Source organism: Balearica regulorum, chromosome 18 (assembly GCF_011004875.1).
Source record: "Balearica regulorum gibbericeps isolate bBalReg1 chromosome 18, bBalReg1.pri, whole genome shotgun sequence".
Classification (NCBI taxonomy): Eukaryota; Metazoa; Chordata; class Aves; order Gruiformes; family Gruidae; genus Balearica; species Balearica regulorum.
In genome coordinates, this window is record NC_046201.1 from 4,848,381 (window position 1) to 4,869,550 (window position 21,170).

A 21,170-nucleotide genomic window follows, 5' to 3' on the forward strand; every position below is an offset into this window, starting at 1 on the left:
CAGCGTATCTGTTTCAGAGGCACATGCTGGGATTCCCAGTGAAGGAGGCAGGGGAAGCATGCTGCAAAAGGCATCTATAACAATCTTTTTTTTCAAATGTGTAATTATAAAGATTAAGTCGCTTGTTTTGTTCATTAAAAAAACAACACTAATGTAATACATAATTATAACCAAAGAGAAAATGTATGGTCTTTGTAGGCTCCATCTAAATATCCCCTTCCCTAGAGGGAATACTTCATGCTATATTTGCAAAAAATATGTGATTAGTACCCAAGTCAGGAGTGAGAACTAAAAGCAACTGGAACATAGGCCTTTCTCGTGTGAGACAGAGAGCGCTCAGGACTGGATGAAGACCTAATTAAATGTGCATCTGAAAGGCTAGATTGAGATTCCTGTACTCACACTAATGAAGTGTCAATTTTCCTGAATTGCATTGCTGTACAATGGACTACCGCTTCTTTGCCCCAGTGCTGGGAGTGAGCTAGACACCTGGTTTCCTCTCCACCTTTGAGCAGGTTTGGAGGTTGGTGCCTAAATGGCTCCTGAGAACAGGAATTCAGGTGTGATTTCTTGATGTGGTTTGAGCCACATTATAGTTTGCTGCTGCTGGGAGATCCTGTTCTTCCATCTGCTTCCAGCTTCTGGCCACGTATTCCTGCCAGTCAAGGTCTGTCACTCAAACCACAGGATGGGCGACGGGGTCCCAGTGTGAAGTCCTCAGCCTCTGCCTGGACACCTTGGCTGCCAGGCACAACGCAGCACACACTTTCCTCGATACCACTTCTTCCTTTCTGCAGGGGCCCAGAGTTGCCTTGAGCTGCCACACCGAGGTCTGCAGGGAATAAATACACAAGTACTCACCGCCAGCTAGCCAGGAGTGTTACCTGGAAGGTCTTGATCCAAGCCTTGGAGGAAAGTGGTGGCTCAGGGTGAACCGGAGTGTCAGGCTCTCCTTTCACCCCTCTAAAACTGCAGCAACTTCAAAAGAACACGTCCGTTCCAGTTGTAGAAATAGGAGCTTGACTAGAGACAAAGCAACAGCTAGAGTTTTTAGCCACTTCTAACTGGAGGTAAAATTGGATTTTAAACTTTAAAGTAGAATCCATAAAGGACTAAGGCGTGTGGCAGGACTTTTGCTGGAGGGTGCATTCTGCTGCTGACCGAAAGGAGCCCACAACAACTGATTTTGACTTCAAAGAAAGAAATTCATGGTTGTAACCACCTTAGCCTTTCCCATGGGGGATGTAAAAGGCTGTCATGGGTCAGTAGTTGAGTTTTACCTCTAATCCCTAAGACAGATTTATTTCATCTCCTGTGGAGATTGGTTTGTGTCTTTTTCTATGGAGCCTTCACATCACAGGGCCCAGCTTTCCTCTCCAAGTAGATAGGTAGAGGTTGAATGAGGCAGCTCTCCCAAAGTGAGACTGTCAGTAGATGATGGCTCTGTCTCCGCGATACTGAAAACAGACATCACGGCACTTTTCACTAACACATTCCATCAGTGCTAGAGACTTGTCACACAGGGAGTGAACACCGAGTGAAGCAAAGGAAGCATTTACAATTTGCTGCCGTGAAACGAGACAAGATTAATCAATAGGAACTAAATTAGCACAGCCAGTGGCCCTCACACCTACTTTGGAAACTCTATTAAAATCCATGGCCTAGAATTTGTAGGAGGGATTATATGCGTGAAGGGTGAGTCAAGATTTTAGAGCGAGCTAATGTAAGTGACACCCACTTCTCAAACTGCCTGAAAACACTTACTGCCAGAATGCGCTGCCAAAGACAAGAGTTCCAGTTAGTATTTGCTGGCTGTCATTGGCCTCAGATAAATACGTTGGGAGGGGAATAGTGGAGGAGTCAATCAAAAGATAACACTGAGTAAAGCTCAGTTGTATAACGCAACAAGAAATCAAATTTAGCCAGAGCTGAACATATGTCTGAGTACCGGGGGCATAGTTAGAAGCGCGATAGCCCAATAAGAATCCAAAGAGAGTCATGTTTGAGAACAACACACCGGAACAAGATCTGACAAATACCTCGTGTTAATGAGTTGGTTGTGTTACTGTGCTGCTCTTGGGTGACCTTTTTAATTCAACTGAAACGATATCTGTCCTAGGCTTTTGCAGAACTTTGTAGATTTATGACAGCATCCCACTGACACACTGAGGCACAAGACTTGCTAAAAGTCAAGTTGAGGTAATTAGTCTTGCATAAATCTGTTTATTGGCGCAGTGAATGCGACATTTCCTGGAAGCATCCGGGGTGTGTGTTCCACGCAGTTGATCTGCACATGCACAGTAACCTCAGACACTGGGATTATTGTAGAAGCACAGAGCAGGCTCAAATCTCCAGGGCCACATGTGTGTTGTAGAGTTGATCCCTGTGTTTGTGACAAATCCAGGATTGCCAGAAGTCCAGCAATTGCGACTCCCAACCTGGCTGTTGGATATCTAGGAATCCGAGGTAAATGTATAAAGTCCTCTACTTCTGCCAGGCACAACTTGTACAAGGAAAAAAAAAGCATCCGGGAAAACCTGAACACATGGCAGTTCTGTGCAAAGAAAACATGATTGTCAGCACACTCCGTCCTGGCTCCCAGACTCTTACTGTTTCCCAGCACCTTCAGGGGAATTTTCTTTTTTTCTGGTACTGACAGTAGCATGCTGGTAAAGCCCTCTGGACTTGCAGGGGAAGAAGGGCTGGATCAGGGCTGCTGCACAGCAGTGGATTTTTCAACTCTGCCCCTTTCCAGAGCTTCCCGAGGAAATTGGTACATGCAGGCCCTGGCTCTACATTACCCTTTTCAGGGTAGAAACCTCAGAGTCACTTACCCAGCACTTGCCAGAGGAACTGCAGGGATAAACTAGTCTGGTCCTGCACCAGTTTGGCAGCCTTTTGCAGATGAGCACGAGCTTCATGCAAGAGCAGAAAGGCATCACTCAGTAGTCACAAGACAACTTAAAGTTGTCAAAGTAGTTACAGAAGAGGGGGTTCTGCCAGTCTTGGCGGTACTCTTCAGCTTCATTTACATTTCTAAAGTGTGTTGAGCCCTTCACCTGGGAGATGCTATAGAAACACAAGGCCCTAATAGCATGGAATATACAATAAAAACTAAACAATGTAAAACACATGCAATATAAGCGGGAATAGAATTCTGTGCATGGTCTCTTCAATTGCTCGAGTCTTAAGCATGCATTAAATTGCAGCAACTAAAGGCTATGTAGTATGGATCATAAACTTGAATTCCACTGCAAAACTGTCAGGGCAGAGATCTGACCAACATTATAAAATATGAGAAGTGATTTTAGGAGCCTCTGTTTTGATGAGAGGGATTTCGGAATTGCTTTTCAAAGGTCGGCTGCACAGTGTTTTCAAAATATTAGGCGCCAGGATTGCTCTTCTCTTTTGTAAACCCCCTGATGTTTCTTGTGCATTGGCACTGCACCTCTCTGGGGGAGACTTTGTTTCACAATGGGATATTTGGGCACTGTGGTAATGGGAACTACGAAAAACTCAGAAGGACTTTCAGGCTGAATCACAACTTATCTTCTGCATAGCAGAAGGGAGGATTCCAGATCTTTTCTTCTTTTTACCTTTCAGAGATTTGTGGCAAACATCATTTAGAAAGATCACAGGGAAAGAAATGTCCATCCTCCCTATCTTTCCTGCCTTTCCCACAACAAACAACTGGGAGATAATTCACTCGTAAGTGGTCAGGTTAGCTGTGCTGGCTTAGGTGTTGTGTGCATGCTGGAAATGAGCTATGGCTGGCAATGCCAACTAGATACTTGGGCACCACCCTGATGTATCATGTGCCACCCATATAGACCTTGTTTTTGCAGAGCAAGAACTAAAACCTGAAGGATGGGCTTGCAAGGTTACTCTAGTGGATTGCTGATGGGAAAGCTTGTCATCACCCTGTATTTTTCAATGGGGCAGCTATTTTAACCAGACTGGCTTTCTGATCCATTTTGGGGGACCTTGGGGCTGCATGGCAGGTGAAGATGAGGAGGACTGCTCAGGCAAAACCTTTACAATTGTGCTTAAAAATGATGGTTAGATACGTTTAATGTGGAGCAGATTTTCTCTTCTGCCCCTGTGCAGTTTGGTGGGACCAGGAGAGCCTGTGGTGCTGGCACTCTGCCTTGCATGAGTGGAAGGGATCTTGTGGGGCTTCACTCAATGGGTCAGGGTCCTGCAGGCCTAGACCTTCTTCCTACTCAAGCACCCTTCTACATCACATCTGGTTCGGTGATAGTGCCTGCAAGTCTCTCATGGACCGGACGCTGCATAAACTGAGAGCAGCTGATTTCCCATCCCAGCAGAAAAGCGCTTTTGGGAAGGAGAGGTGGAGAGTAGCAGGTGGCCATACCAGTGCTGTGGAGCACTGCAGAGGAGTTCTTGGTAGAGAGGTGGGGCAAAAGGTACGGGAATGTCCAGGTGACATGCTGGCGGATGGCAGCTGTCGTGAGAAGTGCCCAGGTGCCTGGCCCTGAGCCCGGCCTTGGGGAGCGCAGGGGCAGGTGTCTGTTGGCTCAAGAGCAGGAGGGTGGCAGGGAGCTCCACCGACCGTGCCAGTATGGGACACTCCGCTGCGCTCAGCCTCCGCCTGCGCCTCTCAGGTGCTGTGCATAGCCCAGAGAGGGACAAGGACTTAGCTGCGTGTTTAAAGAAATGCATGTGATGCCCTTGCCGAGAGAAAGCTGGTCTGAGGAACATCAGCCTCATGCCTTGTTTTATCAAGGACACAAACGATTGAAAAGGGAGGGGACTTCATTAGGGCTAGAAAACGCTTACTTAGGCGATTTTGCATTCCCAGGGGTATTTGCTGGCTTTTCAAATGGATCCAGCCTAGGCTTACAGGGATTCAGACAGAAACGAGCTGAGAAGGGGCGATGAGGCAGATCTCAGGGAGCTCCTGTCCCTGCAGGCTGCTCTGCCTGCATGCCCACAGCGTGTTGAAGCACAAGTGCCGCTCTGTCCTGCCGTGTCTGGGCTGGCGCGCTTGGGACATGGCACGTCTCCAGTGCCCAGAGCTTCTCCTTGGCGTTTGAGCTAGGTCGTTTCTGCAGCTCCCCTGCATCCCCGGTTGTTATTAATGGCACACCTGGTGCCAAACAGGATCTTTTCCATTCTTAATCTGTGATTAACAAGGTTGTTAAAGTCATTCTCGGCTCTGCTGAAACCAAACAGAATTTTATATGACATATTGGGCAAAGGCTCTGTTTGAAGTAGTCTTTAATCTTAGTTCTAGGATTAAATCATATGTAAACAGTCACATTTTATCAGCTCGGCTACAAAGTAATTTATTTGTTAGTCTAATTTTAGTAACTTGTAGGTAATTCAATATTATTTGAAAGAGGTTATATAGGAGTGAGCAGACCTAATTTTCCACCGGTAGAGCAAGTAAAGGAGTCCCCTGATCCTGCATAAGGCCCTTGCCTGTTATGGATAGCTTCACTGATTTTAGAAAAGCTGTTCCAAATGTGTGAAAAAGCAGAGTGACTAGATGTCGGCTTTGCAGGACCAAGGCCTGCCATTGTATTTTTTTGGCAGCATTGTTCGACATTGCAGTACATTTTTTGTAAGTGCTAGTGTTGCATCTATTTTTACTGGGTTATGCAATTAGACTTTTAGGATAGAACTACAACTATTGAACATTTTGCTGGAAGTTACTGTATCCCAATGGAAGAGAGAAGCTGTATTTTCCTTATAACTAGAGGAGGATGTAACTGTGGTATCCCAGTCTTTGTGGCAAAGTGGTTTACTGCCATTGCTGTCTGTCAGCTCTTCCATGCAGTTAGATTGTATAATCTTTTATCAGCCTTACTGATTTCATGGGCATTCAAAGGTGGGGAGTGATCCTTGTGAACATAAATATTAGATTAAAGTAGCCTTTACTATAGGACTTGATTTTTCCTATTGGAAAAATTGTTCTACACTGGAAATCTGAAAGATGTTCCCATGTGAAATCTGATGTTCAGGATGTGAAACTACTTCCCTTTGCACAAAGGCATTTCATGATGATTTCTGAGTGAACATGGATATAGTTTTATTGTGCTTGGTGCTAACAGCTGAAGTAGGTTACAGGACAAAAGGGTCTGAAAGTTGATAGGCAGTGATCTTACATAAATTTGAACTCTGTCCAGGAATATTTTACAAATTGAGACTCTCCTCTCCTTACAGTGCCTGGGATTTCCAAGTGATTTTGATGGGAGCAGGGGACTCTCAACAGCCTCCTGTGAAGGAGTATGGCTCTATTTCTGTTCCTGCTTCTAGCTAGACTTTGTAGAGTCTAGTTTCAAATGGCCTGACTGTGCGTGCCTTAACTCCTATTTAATAGGCGAGCCTCATTGTGTCATGGGGGAATTTCACCCGTAAGTGCCGATCTTTTGTTTTTCTGTTGGGAAATTCAGGCTGAATAAATGCCAAAGCAAGCTTAAATTTTCCCCCTGATTTTCTGCCCAGCATCTTGCATGCTTGAGTACTGGTCATACCCAGATAAGTATTAACTCACACTGGTGACTGAAATTCCTCCTCACGGGATCAAAGTTGTGTGATCTAAAGTAGGAATCCCTTAATTTGGGTAAAATTGATCTAATTCGGGATTCTGCAACATTTCTAGCAGCTGGCCTGAGTTCTTGACCATACACATCCTGGTCCTTTGCAGAGGTAATGTTTACAGAAAACATTTGCCCCCTTTTTTTTGTAGTTCAGCTAGCTAAAGACATTTCGTTACCTGCCTGACTTGCATGTCTGTATTTGGGGAAGATTTGAGTTTAAAATACTTTAAAGAATACTCTGAAATCATAACCTGCAGGGCTCTCACTTGGTTCACAGGGTTGGGAAATCTGGATACCAGGGCAGGAAAGGCCAATATGAAAAGAATAATGTGACTCAATCTACTGTGAAATTCTTTTAGGAACAGGTGTAATTGTGATCGTAAACATTTGTGAGATATTTTACTACCAGCTTTAATCCCTGCAGAGGGGAATATTTAGGAGTAGGAGAATAAATGTGAAAGTAACTTCAAAGGCTGAGTTAAAAGATCAGGAACACGAACCTCAGGTCCGTCCAGTGAGCAGCTGCGTGGAGAGGGGTCTACGGCTTGCTTTGATCCATCATTTTCCTCCAGGTCGGTGCATCTGTGATTCCAAGGATCCTTAGGGTGGTGGTCACCCCAGCCAGAACCCGCTCCAGCATGACCTTGCATTTTTCCATTAGTCCAGTTTCTTTAATGGAGTAAACCAAACTGTGTAACAAATTAATCACAAACCCCAGGAGGGGAAAAAGTGAAGAGCAAAATTTTGCAGCTGAAGCTCTGTCTCTCCTAGAGAAAGTGGCACTGGGTTGGAGTAGCTCTTTGTGGAGGGAGGCACTGAGAAAATAGGTGAAAAAGGTCGTATTTCCTCATGCCTTATGGAAGGCACAAAGCTTTCCTTTAATAAATGCACAGGAAATGTAAAAGCAGGCAAGGGTCTGAGAACTGCGCAAGGGAGTTTGATACGGGGTTGAAAGTCCTTCCTGTGCTTAAGGCCAGTGTCAGAAGCAAAATGCCATTTACATTCCACTGGAGCTCAGGTTTGCACAGTTCCTTGCAAAGGCTTTTTTGCCGGGTGAGTTTTTCCCAATGCCGTTAAGGAAACACAACTCATTGGTGATTTCAAAGCGGGAAAATGAGAAGCTATAAAGACAAACATGTAGGAAGTGCTATAGAATGATAAGGAAGCCAGGATGGTAAATCAAAGCCTAAGGAGGAAGGATATGAAGGGCACGTACATATAAATCTTTCTAAACTGAGCAAGGAGCTGGTGGGGCCTTCAGAGGGATGTGAATGGAGAGTAAGTGCTTGGAGCTGCTGAGAAGCTGAATGAATTCCTCGACTTGATAAGCAAGGGGGAGCAGCTAAAGGTCACATACTGTAAGGCGGACAGGGAAACACAGTGGTTTTCTATGTGGGGAGAGAGAGAAGGCATATTATTTAAAAGTTTTATGCGTGTAACCCAAGCAGACAGTTGGGAAATTAAAACTATTAAAATTGACAAGTCACCAATTTTAGATTAACTGCAACCTACAATTCCTGGCCTTGGTTTCTGGCCTTGGTGTTTGAGAGGTCCCTGGGAGAGCAGTGGTGTCTGAGGAAGGAGACACAGAAAGCATTGTCTTCTTATTTTAAAAAAAAAGGAATAAACCAACAACAATAAAAAAAAGAAATTAGGCAAGTTGTAGAGAAAATAAAGTAAATACTACTAAAGGGCAAGCAGCAGGCAATGTTGAGAGCCATTTGGTAGACAGCGAAGTGGCCCTCAATACCCAGCCATCTCACATTTCTGAAGTCTGTACTTTAAATAGGCTGAATGTGCATTAAAAGTGCTCTGTGCTTGTACCACAAAAGTTAGTTTTGGAGCGAGCTTTGAGGTGTTGCTGCAGTACAGACTGTGTCACAGAGTAACGTGGCACCTGGGGCTGCACAGGTCACCGAGAGCAACTTGCGCACCAACATCTTCCCGATTCCCCAGTTCCAATGAAAATGGCAAACACGTTCCAGTCTTTATGCCAATAACCACAGTGTTTTACATCCACTCCACGCTGCTTGTCACCAGCCATAGCAGTAGCAGATGACAAGATTGGTGAAACTGGTGCTTCCAGCTGCCCTGATCTCTTGGGGCTAATGCTCCCGCCACTCTGATATAGGGGGGTAGTCAGGATGCAGCTGTGTGCTCAGATGCCTTTGTTATGGTCAGAACCATTGCACCATGGATTTAATTGAATTACAGGGTCTGAGCCTTCAGACGGACACACTTTCTCCCACACCCAGCGTAAGTGGTGAGATCTCATCCTGTAGATGCTGTGCTGACAGCAGAGGACCTTTGTCAGGTTATTTTAGCTAAGCCAGTGTTTTCCAACCTTATTTTTAATTTATGGAGCTCTAAACATTAGACACTGCAGACTTGAACCCTTTAACAGCAAACCTAAGCCTATTTACTATCTCCTTGCTCATGTAAATTCTCAGGAGCTTTTCACAGACCTATAGAAAGAGTCTGTGTGCCTGAAGGGACCATGGCTCAGCCCCCCTGGTTTAATGAAGCTATTGCAGCTCAGAGCCTTTTCACAAGCTGTGAAAAGATGGAGAGAAGCAAAGAGAGGAGGATGCAGTACCGCAAGCTCTTCTCACCTTCAAGAAATTAGGAATACTTTTTATTTAGAGGAGAATTTCAATAGAGTTCCCAAGACTCGTGTCCCACTAAAGAGCGGAGGCACAAGGCTCCTCTTGTGAGGTGTCAAGTTACCCAGGAGACAGACTGAGCAACTGAGAAATGTTGCAAGTTTTTGGAAAAGAGATTTATATATAAATGTGTTACGGGAAAAAATACCTCTGCTCATACACATGGTAATTCTTCTGTCTTTCTTTGTTTGCTATCTTTCTTTCTTTATTGTTTTCAAAGATTTAAAGGAATTTAATTAAAAAGGCAGTTTAACTACCCTCTTCTTTCCAGATAACAAACACTAAAATAAAATGAAGTGAAATATTGGAGAGCCTGCTTTATACCCCTTTTAAAACTAAACACAAAAGCCAAATGAGATCATAGGGTTTATCGGGCAAGATAGTTCCAGAAAAGATGAGGAAGCGCTCCTGCCACTGTACAAGGAACAGCTGAATCTTTGTTTGGAAAGTTGCAGTCGATTCTCATCATCCATCTTTGGGAATGATAAATCCAAAGTGGAACTCAGAAGGTGACTGGGACAACAGGTGACAAGGAGTGACCAAAGGTGTGTGGGTCATTTAGCGCAGCAGAGCTGAAGTGAGGGCACTGCTTTCTGTAGGTGCAATAGAAGGAAGAATATTATATAAATGAAAGGAAACATTTGGTGGACAGAACACTTATAAACTGTCATGGAATACACTTAAGCTGGAACAAGGAGAGCTCTGGGACTCAGAGCAACTGGGTTCTGCAAGACCTTGCATCAGGACAGCGGGTCCCATTGCGTAACCCATATGTGACAGGAATTGCATGTGAAGCTGTGAAAGTGGAGTCTGGCTGCAGTGATCATCTCCAGTCCTATATGCTCCCAGAATACCATTAATATCTTCCATTAGCCTGGTATTCCACAGGCAACTGTCTAGCTGTGATCTTCCAGAGAGCCAAAAGTAGGCTTTATTATTTAGGTTTTAGTTCAGCTATAATACATCATTTAGAAAAGATCCTGCTGTGTTAAGATGCATTCAGTAACGTGGCAACATCCAGTGTATATATTAGACTGCACTCAGCTTTGTCTTTGTTAGCTCCCACGTCAGCAGGTAAGTGATCAGAGTGGCCCAAGACCTGCCAGTGGTGGTGCCCGGTGCTGAGAGACTGCCTTGGGTTTACATCTTTTGCAAACCTGGTGCTGCCGCATTCTGTACCAGCGCCCAGCACGCCAGTAGTGGTGCATCTCTGCTGGAATGAGCAGGCACTGCTTTGCTCCTGTGTGTATCCATGCTCTCCACCTTCCTGCCGTTTCCTTCTGTGGAAGGTTTCAGCTGCTTGGACTCCTCTCCTCAAATCATGGCTCCCCCCACCCCAGCACGCCCTTCGCTTTCCAAAATGCATTTTGAGGCTTCAGCTGTAGTAATCTGGGTGTGGGTAGCTGGGGATACAAACACCACAGGCTCTAAAGGGGGGAACCCTGGCCCTATGCACTGGGATGGAGTTCTCCCTTAAGCTGGCTTGATGATGGGATCTAGGAGCTGCAACACAGCATGCTTAATGACCAGTAGTGACAGGTTTATAAAACAAGGCGTCCATTGCCTCCGATAGAGATCGTAGTCTGGCTTTCCTCCTGGTGGCTGTCGTAGCAATAATCATGTGTCTGCAGGTTTCTCCAGGGTATGCTGCCGTGCCTTTCTCTTGCGTGACTCAGAGCTCTCCCATCGCTATGGGGGCACTTACAGCACCTCCTGGGCTCCTGTTAGCTGCAGTTCATCCCACTTACTGCCAATGGCTGCAGGGCGAGTCTGGAAATGGGGCTGCAGGAAGGGAAGGGACCATAGGGCTGCTTTCATCCTGCCATTCGCTCTGCTTGTAGGTACCAAGAGCTGTCAAGTGTGGTGGAGCAGGGCTTTGCCGAGTGTGGGTGCTGCCCAGCATGCAGGGTGTCTCTGCCGGTCCCTCCGTGGGCAGGAGGCAGAGCGCAGCGCCGAGACAGAGCAGCACCCGGGTGTCAGATGTCTGTCTTAGCCTCTGACCGGCAAGAAGGTCTCCATCTAAATCAACAAGAGCTCTCTGGACTTCGAACCATGGCGGGAGGATATTTTTAGAAGCCAATCAATCAGTGGTGACTGTTCAAGTTCAGACAAGTCAAACACAGCCTGCAAAGTTACACAGAAGCACTGTGTGCCGTGGAAAGGTTGGTAAGGCTGCTTATTTGACAAGCTGTGCCAAATCCATGAGCTACCAGAGCTGAGTTCTTTTTAGAGAGATAGCTATAAGAAGTAGAAGTGTAAACAGACTGTGGATTGTAAAACACACACTTTTTAAATTGAAGCAATAAATTACAGTTTGGGCTTCCACAGAAACCTTCTTTCAAGGTGTTAAAAATGTTTTCCAAACTTGAGCACAGCCCTAGGTTGAGGGGTTTTCACGTTGGCCTTTTTTGCAGGTGAGGAAATTGAGGCATGGACGCGTTTAGGGGCTACCAAGGCACCTCAGAGTCTCTGAAGAATTCAGCTTGTCTCCAGGGAAGTGCTGTGCTGCAACGATGTTGGAAGAAAACAAACACCTATGCCCTGGCATTCCCCTTCACAATCTGATTAGCTGAATTAACAGCCATGGGGTTAGGTCAGCCTCAGGGCTCTGAATGCCAGTGGCAGAGGGTGGCTTTTTGGTGGCTCTGCTACAAGGCAGCAGCATCTGAAGCCCTAGTAGATGCTTCCTCAGAGAACATGAGCCGGAGTTTGCCAACACTGAGCACAGAGAAAAGCTGATTCTTGCAGGAACCTCCAGATGCTATTCTAGTATATAGGGATGAAATAAAATAATAATGAAAAAAAAATCAAAATAATCATTAAAAAAAAAAATGAATCATCTCACTCCATGAAAAATGCCAGCACAGCCCGGACTGTGAAAATGTGGGTGTTCTGATTTACAGAATCTCAGTTTATCCATCTTGAAAATGTGCCTGATGTTTTCCTTGGTCGTTAACCATCGAGAAAAGAACCTGTGGCTCCTGCCCTGCCCACTTCTCTGCTACTTCATGTCCTTCCTTCCTTCGCCGCAAGGCATCTGCTCCAGAGCTCCTCGTTGGAGTCTTTGCACAGCTGAACAGAATGTAGTGCACAATCTGATTCTCAAATTGGGCTTAACTCATATGTTCAATGCCAGCTGGAGGGGCCTGCTGAGTTTCTGCTGATGCATCAGAAATATATTTTTAGGAAGGTTTCTCTATAATTATCACATTATAGCTACTGCTGGATTGCTCAGAGTATAGTAAACAATTGCTATACTTGTTAGAGGTCATGAATACAGAAAAACATTCCTCTGTGTGAGGTCTGCTGTTAAATAATAACTTGTCGTTTCAGGGTGTAGGGGGAGTGAATGCCCTCGAAGGGACGTGCTGACATTGCTCAAGCCAGTGATCCAGTTCCTGTAATTTACACCACTTTCTTAAAGCTGCTTTTCTGAAGAGGAACAATGGATTTGAGGGACAGCTGTCACCCCACTGCAGCTCCCGTCATCTTGCATCTTGATCCTCTCGCTGTTTCCTCTGTCACCCATTTTGCGGTTAACAGGTACCCTCATCACCAGAGATTTAGGTCTCAGGGTGATGGGCAGGCAAGTGAGGAAAGCCGTTAACGTAACAACCGTGCAGGGTCCAGCTCCAGACAGGCAGGAGAAGTGAGCGGCAAGAGAAGGTGATCTGGCACACTGAGATTATTAACAAGTAATTTCATGATCAGCGGGTCTAATGAACAGCGTTCACCCTTGTGGCATCTCTGCTGTCTGATGTGGAGGGAGCACTCACTGCTGCCTTTTCCTCGGAGGATACTAATGGTGTCTGTCTCCTCCATCTGTCATCTCCAGTGCACCTCTGGGAGCTTCAGAGCTTTGAGAAATCCTCCTCTCTGTCTCATTGAAATTGTCTGACATGTTCAAGAACTACTCACACACACACACACACTGTGATCACACATAAAGCTTTGTGTCCTTAAGAAATCCAGGCTTTACAATAATCACCTCGCCGTTTGCACAGACGTAAAGTGCAGTTGTGGTTTTCATGCTGCAGAAGAAATGCAAGGATACAGCTGTGGCTCAAATCAGTTAACAAAATGGGCAAATTAATGATCCCAGGGCCCCAGGAGTCCTATCTCAAGGCCAAAGCAGAAACCAAGAAATCTGACTGAGCTGCAAAGCTGGGGTAGAGCAGTGAGCACCAGTCAGGGCAGGTGACAGATATGTCATTTCTGACGTCTCTCAGTCTCTCCCTGTGGTGGTGGGATCTGCCCTTTATTATGTGCTCAAAAGAAAATGATGTCTTGGCAAAAACATGGCAAGTGTAAGAATTAGTCTGGAAGGAGCTCAGCAGGGACATGTAGGAGCTGATTGCAGCATTTCAAAGTCTTTCTAGAACCGCTAGCTAGAGGGAAAAAGGGGATGAAATCTTCTATATTGCTGCATGCAACAACTCACTGGCTCTGGTGACCTTTGGTAGACACCACTAAAAGCACGGCCAGGCTGCATGTGGTTGGCCAGAGACAGTCGAAACTGTGCTTTACCTGTTCTCTGCCCGATGTGGGGAGTCATCCCTAGGGAACAAGTATCACTCCCCAGCGGAGCTGGCAGCGAGGCCCTTACTCCCCAGAGCCCTGAGAGGAACCCAGATGGTTTAAGACTGCATGGCTGATGGGTGGGCTGCTACGGCACATGGTTGGTTGGGATGCGACTAGTTGCAAGTTGAGGAAAGGCGCTTGTGCGAAATGGGCCTCAAGGTTTGCAAAGGACTGCAGAGACAGAGGAACATCTTCTGCAGAAGAAGCCCTGAGCAAGCAGTGGAAGAGCTGGAATGCATCTAATGAACCACAGCAGTGTATGAAGATGTGTTGCTGAGCTGAATTAGGATTTCTAGATGGCCAATTAATTTCAACACCTGTGACAATTGGGTCAATATTTGCAGCCTGGGAGTCTGACAGAAGTCCCAGCTGCTGCCAGTGGAGTGACCGAGCCTCCATTGCTGGTGCTTGCTGCGATTCATGGGGGTGGTGGCAGATGATTAGCAAACCTGGAGAGCAAGAACATTCTAGGTGCACAGTGGAGCACAGACTTCTCTTTAATGATGGTTTATGTAGATTGGAGGGAGGTATGACTGAGGATGGACACTTGCTGCCTCTGGGGAGATTGCACTGAACCAAAACTCTGACAGCCTTCAGTTTTGGGAGCTCAGTACTTCTGAATTGTCAGCTTGCATCAGAGCTAAATATCTGCCCCCACCTCTGACCTCAGCAGCCACCCTGGCATTGGGGGAAGAAGCCAACCCTGGATACAGATCTGACACTTCCCAGGTGCACAGCGACTACCAGGCCCTCCAGCCCTCCAAACAGCACCGTAACACTCTCCATATTCATGTAGCAGAGGGTGATTGAAGGAGGGAATGGCAGTCTCCATACTCAGCCCCCTTGCTTTTTTTTGGTTTGCATTTCATGCTCCATGTTGGTTTAATGTAGTTCCTAGTATTTAATGCATTTTTATTGCTTTCTCTAATAACACCAACTGAGCACTAAGAGCCAAATTAAACAAGCCATGCCAATAAGCCAAACATTTCACTTCAGCCAGCAAAGCGGATGCCTCTTACCCCTACTCAAGCTTAGGTATGTAAATCAAGGACCTCACTGCTCATCAGGGAAAATGAAGCACATGGCTGCTGTGGTGCAGGTAGGGTAGCGCTGGGGCAGTGTCCCTGGCGTGGTGCAGAGGCTGCCGTGTGCCCCCTCTCCGCACGTGCTGCTCTTATCACCCTGGGTCTCAGGGTGGAAGTCAGACAAGGTGAAAGGCTAGTTGTTCTCAAGGTCGTAATGTGGCATCTTGTCTCATGGGCTTTATCAAGCTGGGTCTTGTTTTTCTGTGGCTGTAAGCACCTTTAAACCCCTTTGACTTCAGTGAAAGCTGGAGTTCATGTTCTGTGTTGCTGAAAGCCTTTCCATGCAATTAAAAAACAACCCCAAACCTCCTCCCCTGGTGCTGATCAGTGGTGTGGTGTTGACGTAAGTGTACTGGAGTTTCACTTACAGCAGCTGGGTAGCTGGCACTTTTATAGGGCTTTTTTTTATTATTCTCTCTGTCTTTTGCACAATATTCCTGAAGTTTTTTTCTATGTTTGCTTTTCCCCAACAAGTCCCAGCCTTCATCTCTGTCCTCTTAGCACAGCTTCCTGTTGTTCTCTGTGCTCTCCTTTGTTCCATCTTTCTTCTCTTCTCTGGTTTCCTCCCTTTCATTTTAGCCCTTTTTTGTTCAGACTGGCTCAGCCCATCCTCCCAAAGGGGAAGCATATCTGTTTCATGCCCCTGTCTCCGTTTCCCTCCCAGCCCCACAGCTGTTCCCTCTCTTTCCCGTTCCTACAGGCCCCTCTCCTGCTCACAGCACCATCCACCGCCTTCTCTTTTTCCTCTCCACGTCCAGCCCCTTTCCTCCATCACTGGAGGTCAACAACAGAGAAAACAGAAAATGAACCAGGAGCGGGATGTAACAGCCAAGAATGATTGTGCCTGCGAGATGCCAACTATTGTCTCACCAGCATTAGTCTGGACTGCTTTCATCTGGCTGGATGAGTTGCATCCACCAGCTCAAGCACTGACACACAGTTTTCGATGTTTCGTGCCACACAATCTGTCATTATGCCCGAGAAATCTTAGCCTTTTGCTCTGCCCAAGCCTAAAAGCCATAAGCTCTGCAGCAGGGATGTGGTGGGAATGTATGCTTCATTTCTGACTTCCTTTTTTCCTCCCATGTGCTGTGCTTTACCAGCTAAGCACCGGGCATTTGTAGCTGCAGATCTCTGTGCTGTGGCCTGTGTAATTACGTGTTTTCTAGTTGTGCTTAGTCAAAAGCAAGCACAGAGCTACAATCTCAGCGGGGACAGAAAATAATCTAACAAGTTGGCTCATGTGTGATTAAAGAAGACACGTTCTGCCACTAATTTGTTCTGCCACCATTTCGCCCTTCTAAGTTGAACGCACTGGGGGAACAAATGACCATGACGTGCAGCTTGTCTGCGTTACAGGTCTGTCTGTTTGCCTGGGGTGAATTAAACACACAGCTTAGAGGCGCGATGAGCTTTTCGCTCTAGAGGGAATGGGGCTGCATTTCGGCTGGACTGCGTGTATCTGCCTCAGAAACCATCTGACCCCTGCCTCGGGCATCATTTTACAGATTTAGGGAATGATCAAATCTGGAAGGAGAACCTGCACAGGTTGATCTGTTCAGCAAGTAAGAAAAAACCTAATACAGCCCACAGCCACCCTGTGTGCAGCTCAGGCAGTGGACCAAGACCCCAGAGCTGCTGTTTCACTCGCTCCCTGGCTGCGATCGCATCTCCTACCCCTCTCCCTGTAATCCCTGACTCAGGCTTTGCCTTCTGCAGCAACAAAGAAAATGTCTTCGAAAATCTCCTTACACAGATGCAGCGGGAGGCTGTGATAGATACAGTCATGGCTGGGGAATGAGTGCCGAGCAGTGCCGTGCTGTCTGTGCCATTATTGTTCTCTGCTGCAAACTGGAAGCAACTGAGAGAAGGACAACGCAGTCGGTCCTTCTGTAACGACCCCCCTGGGACTGGGATGAACCTTCGGTGTTGCAGGGTATGCACAATAGTCAACTGGCAATTTGTTGCGTGAAGATCATGACAAAATCCCTCATCTGAATTTAGTCTCGATATCTAGTATTTTCACAGTGATTGCTCAACAGTGGTCGACATTTAAACTGTTTTAAAAAAAGAAAATAAATACAATCAAAACCAAGTAAAGAAATGAAAGAGGGGAATATGTGAACTTCCAGGGCAAATGCAGGGTGTGCTGAAAGAGAAAACAATGCAGTGATTGCCCCCAGGCCAGTCTTGCTAAGTCTGACCCTCATGGGGATAGTTAAACAACTTCTTAAAGGGCTCATCTTGTCAGGGTTTGTTACAGCAGTCAGTGGTTTCCTCTGCAAGCAGTGATCCGCCCTCACAGGTTCCCTCGCTCCCAACTGGGTTCAGAGCAGCACCCCGGTACCTCCGCATGTAGCAAATGCCACAGATGACGACTTTGAAATGACCGTCAGCATTTTTGGCGGCAAGACATATGGAAGTGAGATGAAGAAAAACTCAAAGATGCTATTAGTTTGCATTACCCCTTGCTAATGCAGATGATTGAATTAAAGAAAAAAGTTGAGCTACACCATGCAAACAGTCCATTTCTGGATATATCATAACGGCCCTCTGGCAAGCTCCATAGCCCATAAAAATGCCCACTTTGCTTACAGTATTTAATTGGTTTAGCTTTTGATAAATCATCTGTTACAGCCTGTTGAACATTTTAAAGTGTTTCTTGCTAATGGATTTCACAATGTGGTTTAAGGGATGTTGTTATTAATAAATGTAACTGCACTGAATAGTAATTTGATAAAGATGAAAGAGGCATTTATGAATTCCACTTCCCTTTCAGCTGTTGCTAGGAATTTTCACTCCTTCAGAATATGTTGAATTTAATCTTGATTTCTTTTTGTTAAAACTGGGCTATTATATTCTGATTCTATAAAGAGAGCATTAGTGGAGTTGGACCAGTTGTGAAGTTTGCTGTGGTGGTGAAAACCCAGTTCTTCTCGGCGTATCAGAGGTTTCCTTGCTGTGAGAGAAAACAAGACTGGCCCAGGTATCCCATACAGACATCCTTAGTACGAGTGGAAAAGTATAAAGGCAGTTTGGGATTTGGGTAGGTTGGGTGTTTTTTTTTTTTAAAAAAAAAAAAAAAAGATTAATGGATCTTAATATTGATGGAAACATGAAAAGAAAATAATTTGTCCATGCCAGATAGCCAGTTTTTGCTAATGGGCTGTTCTCCATTACGTTATCATTGCAATGACTGAAGTACTTCATTGTGTATAAATTAATTAGAGACTTGTATTTCAGTACTGAACAGTGTGTGATTGGCTCCAGTGAAACAGGAAATGTGGCATGTCTAAAGGCTGGTATCTACCACAAAAATGGCTCTGTAAACACTTGTGGCACACAATAATGGGAAGTACTGTGAGTTATGTTGGGACTGCATCATAAAATTATCATAGGGCTAAACAAGGGCAATTGTGAGGAGGAATGTTAGCAGAAAGAATGGAAAACATGTTCTTTTCTAAGAAGAGAGCTTTGCTTTATTAGGATTTGATCCATGCAGAGACTGACGTCTTTAGCACAGGAGACAGGTATTAATCACGGGAAAGAATTTGTTTGCACAACTAGCAGAAAGCTAGTTCTCTTGAAAAAAAAAAAAAAAAAAAAAATTCTTTTTCTGGATTGAGCTTCTAGTTCAAGATGCTTCACATCCAAATGCAGAAATAGCAAGGACCAAAAAGGCAGTGTGAAACTGGAGAGCACTGAGACACAAGGGGTCTGCTCCTGCCTCTCTCGGTTGCCTGCTATGTGACGCTGTACAGCTACTTCTCCTTTCTATCACTCTTCCTTACCTCCCACCCTCTGTGTATGCTCTTTGTTAGCTCTTTTCAAGAGCAGAGAATTTCTCGTACCTTGTATTAGTACTGCATGTAACTTCTCCAGATGCTACGGTAATATCATCAAAACTAATAGCTAGTCTGCCACCCAGCTCATTCTCTCAACTCATTTTTTTTGTCAAGCTGCACATCCTTGTGAATAAGCAGCTAAGAGATTTATATATAAAGTGGTAATATGGATCTGCCTCTGATCTTAAGTATAAATCAGGACTAACTTCAATGAAATTCAGCAGAATAAAATGGGTATTTGTTATAGAGGAACCAAGACATTCTGTACAAAATACACAAACCGTACTTAAAATAAAGTTTGTAATTCAAGACAATAAAATGGTGTGAGATCTTGGCTGCCTGCACCTTGCACTACACTTCTCCCTTGGGGTGACTGTATTACATTATAATCATTCAGTTTTTCTGGACTAATTTCCTTGCATAGTAGGCTATAAATAATCATTATTGGTATTGCAAGGAGACTGTGGGTTCCTGCACAACCGTGACCGCATTCTTAATTTGTCAGTTACTGATACTATGCATCTGTTTTTTCTAATTATTTTAATGATGTTTTATATGCAAAGGAAAGAATACAAAATTACTTATTTTTTTCTTTCTAGATTCATGGGCTAATTGGAGGACAGCTCACCTGTGGCTGTCTCTGTGTTTGTAAATCCTGGGTCTGGACCAATGCGCTATTCAGGGGTAAGCGTTTTGTGTATATGTCTTAGCGATGCAAGACCCTAGCCCCTAGCTACTTTCTGCAGACAAAACCAGTATGTTACCAGCATCCCATGGGACACATCTTATTACTGGAGGAAGATTCTCAGCAATGAAAATGCAGTTTTATCCTTCTCAAAGTGCCCCTTGCCAAAGTCAGCCAAGCATCCAGAAGCACTTACTCTATTATGAGTGATGCATCATTAATACTCTGCTAACTTGCTAAGCGTGCAAGGCAGACACAGTCTTTCCTGAGGTTTCAATTTCTGTAACGTCCAAGGGTTGCCACTCCCTTTTCTTTTTACCCGGCCATGCCCTCATGGACATCCAGGGCCTGACAGCTCTAATTTCATAGAAGTCAATGGACCTAAAAGATAAGGTATTGATGTAGGAGGGAGATGAATCAGGCCTGTGGAAGAGTCCCAGTGAACAGGGCTGCAGTTGCTGTCACATCATAGGTCTTGAGAACAGGATGCTTTAATAACGTTGTTCTCAGGTGCCCAACTAAGTCACTGTGCTATAGCAATGGAGCACAGCCGCCTGGCGTGGGATGCTGAATGCTGATGGGTGGCCCAAAACATAGTCATTGCCAAAGTGAGCTTATTTCCTCTTGCAGATCCAGTCCGAAGAGCTCCTCATGCAGTTCTGCTGTCCTCCTCTGCCTCTCCCCAAAGGAATGCAGGTCTTGACCACAGACACTGACAATACAGGAGCTCTGCCTTGAACTTTGTGCCTCGGACTTCAGCTTTGCGAGTCCTTAGACGGCCCTTCTGCAGCTGCATCAGGCCACAAACAGTTGCAAGTCTCTGCTGGGAAGTGACAGGCACAGAGCTGGCACTGGAATACATCTCCTCTGCAAAGTCAAACAGGTGAGCGTAATCCACTGGTAGCCAAAGTGCTTTTGGTTGGCTTAGCGCTAGCCCGAGGCAGGGCAGCAGTGCGCGTGCGGCTGGCACTGGTCTCAGGAGGCACTGATCACCTGCAGCCCCTCCTAAGCTCTTCCGCACAACATCCTGAAGTGCTGGCTCTCCAGTAGCCAAAAGGGCTACCGAGTCAGTGTGGAAGAGGCATGAGAGGGCGTCTTTCTGATTTGGTATCAGTGATAGGCCCTGTTGTAAAGTCTGGGATTGCCAAAGAGTTAGACCCACCACAAACTGAATACGACATTGTGGAACATTGGTGTCTTGCTCCCCTGAGCAATCCCAGCCGGAAAGGCTTTCCAGGACAAATGGAAATGTGGCCCCTGGACTTGTTATTACGATTACAAACAAGCCTCAGGCATCCAGGCTCTGGCCTGTTTGGCCAGTTGCTACGTGCTTCTGAGGATGCTCAGCTGCCTTTTCACTAGAAAGCAAAAGCAGTTTTGTGCCCAACAGGCGATAGATTTGTCTTTTTTGTTTGTTTGTTTTTTTGTTTTTTTTGGGTTTTTGTTTTGTTTTGTTTTGTTTTTTTGTTGGTCTCCTCCACTGCCTTCCCCTGCAAGGGGGGAGTGAAGGGGTGGTGCAGCCTGTGGGTTTTGGGTTTTAACTGGACACCATCGCTTTAATGTGGAGTTGTGTTTTTCTTTCAAGGCCAAAAATAAATGCTAGTGAAGGAATAAACAGATGTGAAAAGAAGGCTTGGACACTTGGAAGACAAGACTGCTTTGTGTTTCACAAAGCAAAGAGCCTGTTCACAAGGAGGTTACTCTTTTAGAAAAACACGAGTTCTGTGACACTGCCAAGGTCAGTA

General features: G+C 45.5%; 2 long non-coding RNA genes across 2 annotated transcripts in view; one reads left to right on the top strand and one right to left on the bottom strand.

Moving 5' to 3' along the window:
* Positions 1-21,170, bottom strand: part of LOC142604441 (uncharacterized) — a 64,350-nt gene that overhangs the window by 15,294 nt on the left and 27,886 nt on the right. Inside the window, exon 2 of the long non-coding RNA XR_012838322.1 lies at positions 862-9,822. This is a non-coding gene — a long non-coding RNA (uncharacterized LOC142604441). The remainder of the gene's footprint in view (positions 1-861; positions 9,823-21,170) is intronic.
* Positions 1-21,170, top strand: part of LOC142604442 (uncharacterized) — a 28,283-nt gene that overhangs the window by 6,310 nt on the left and 803 nt on the right. Inside the window, exons 3-4 of the long non-coding RNA XR_012838323.1 lie at positions 19,340-19,424; positions 20,056-20,308. This is a non-coding gene — a long non-coding RNA (uncharacterized LOC142604442). The remainder of the gene's footprint in view (positions 1-19,339; positions 19,425-20,055; positions 20,309-21,170) is intronic.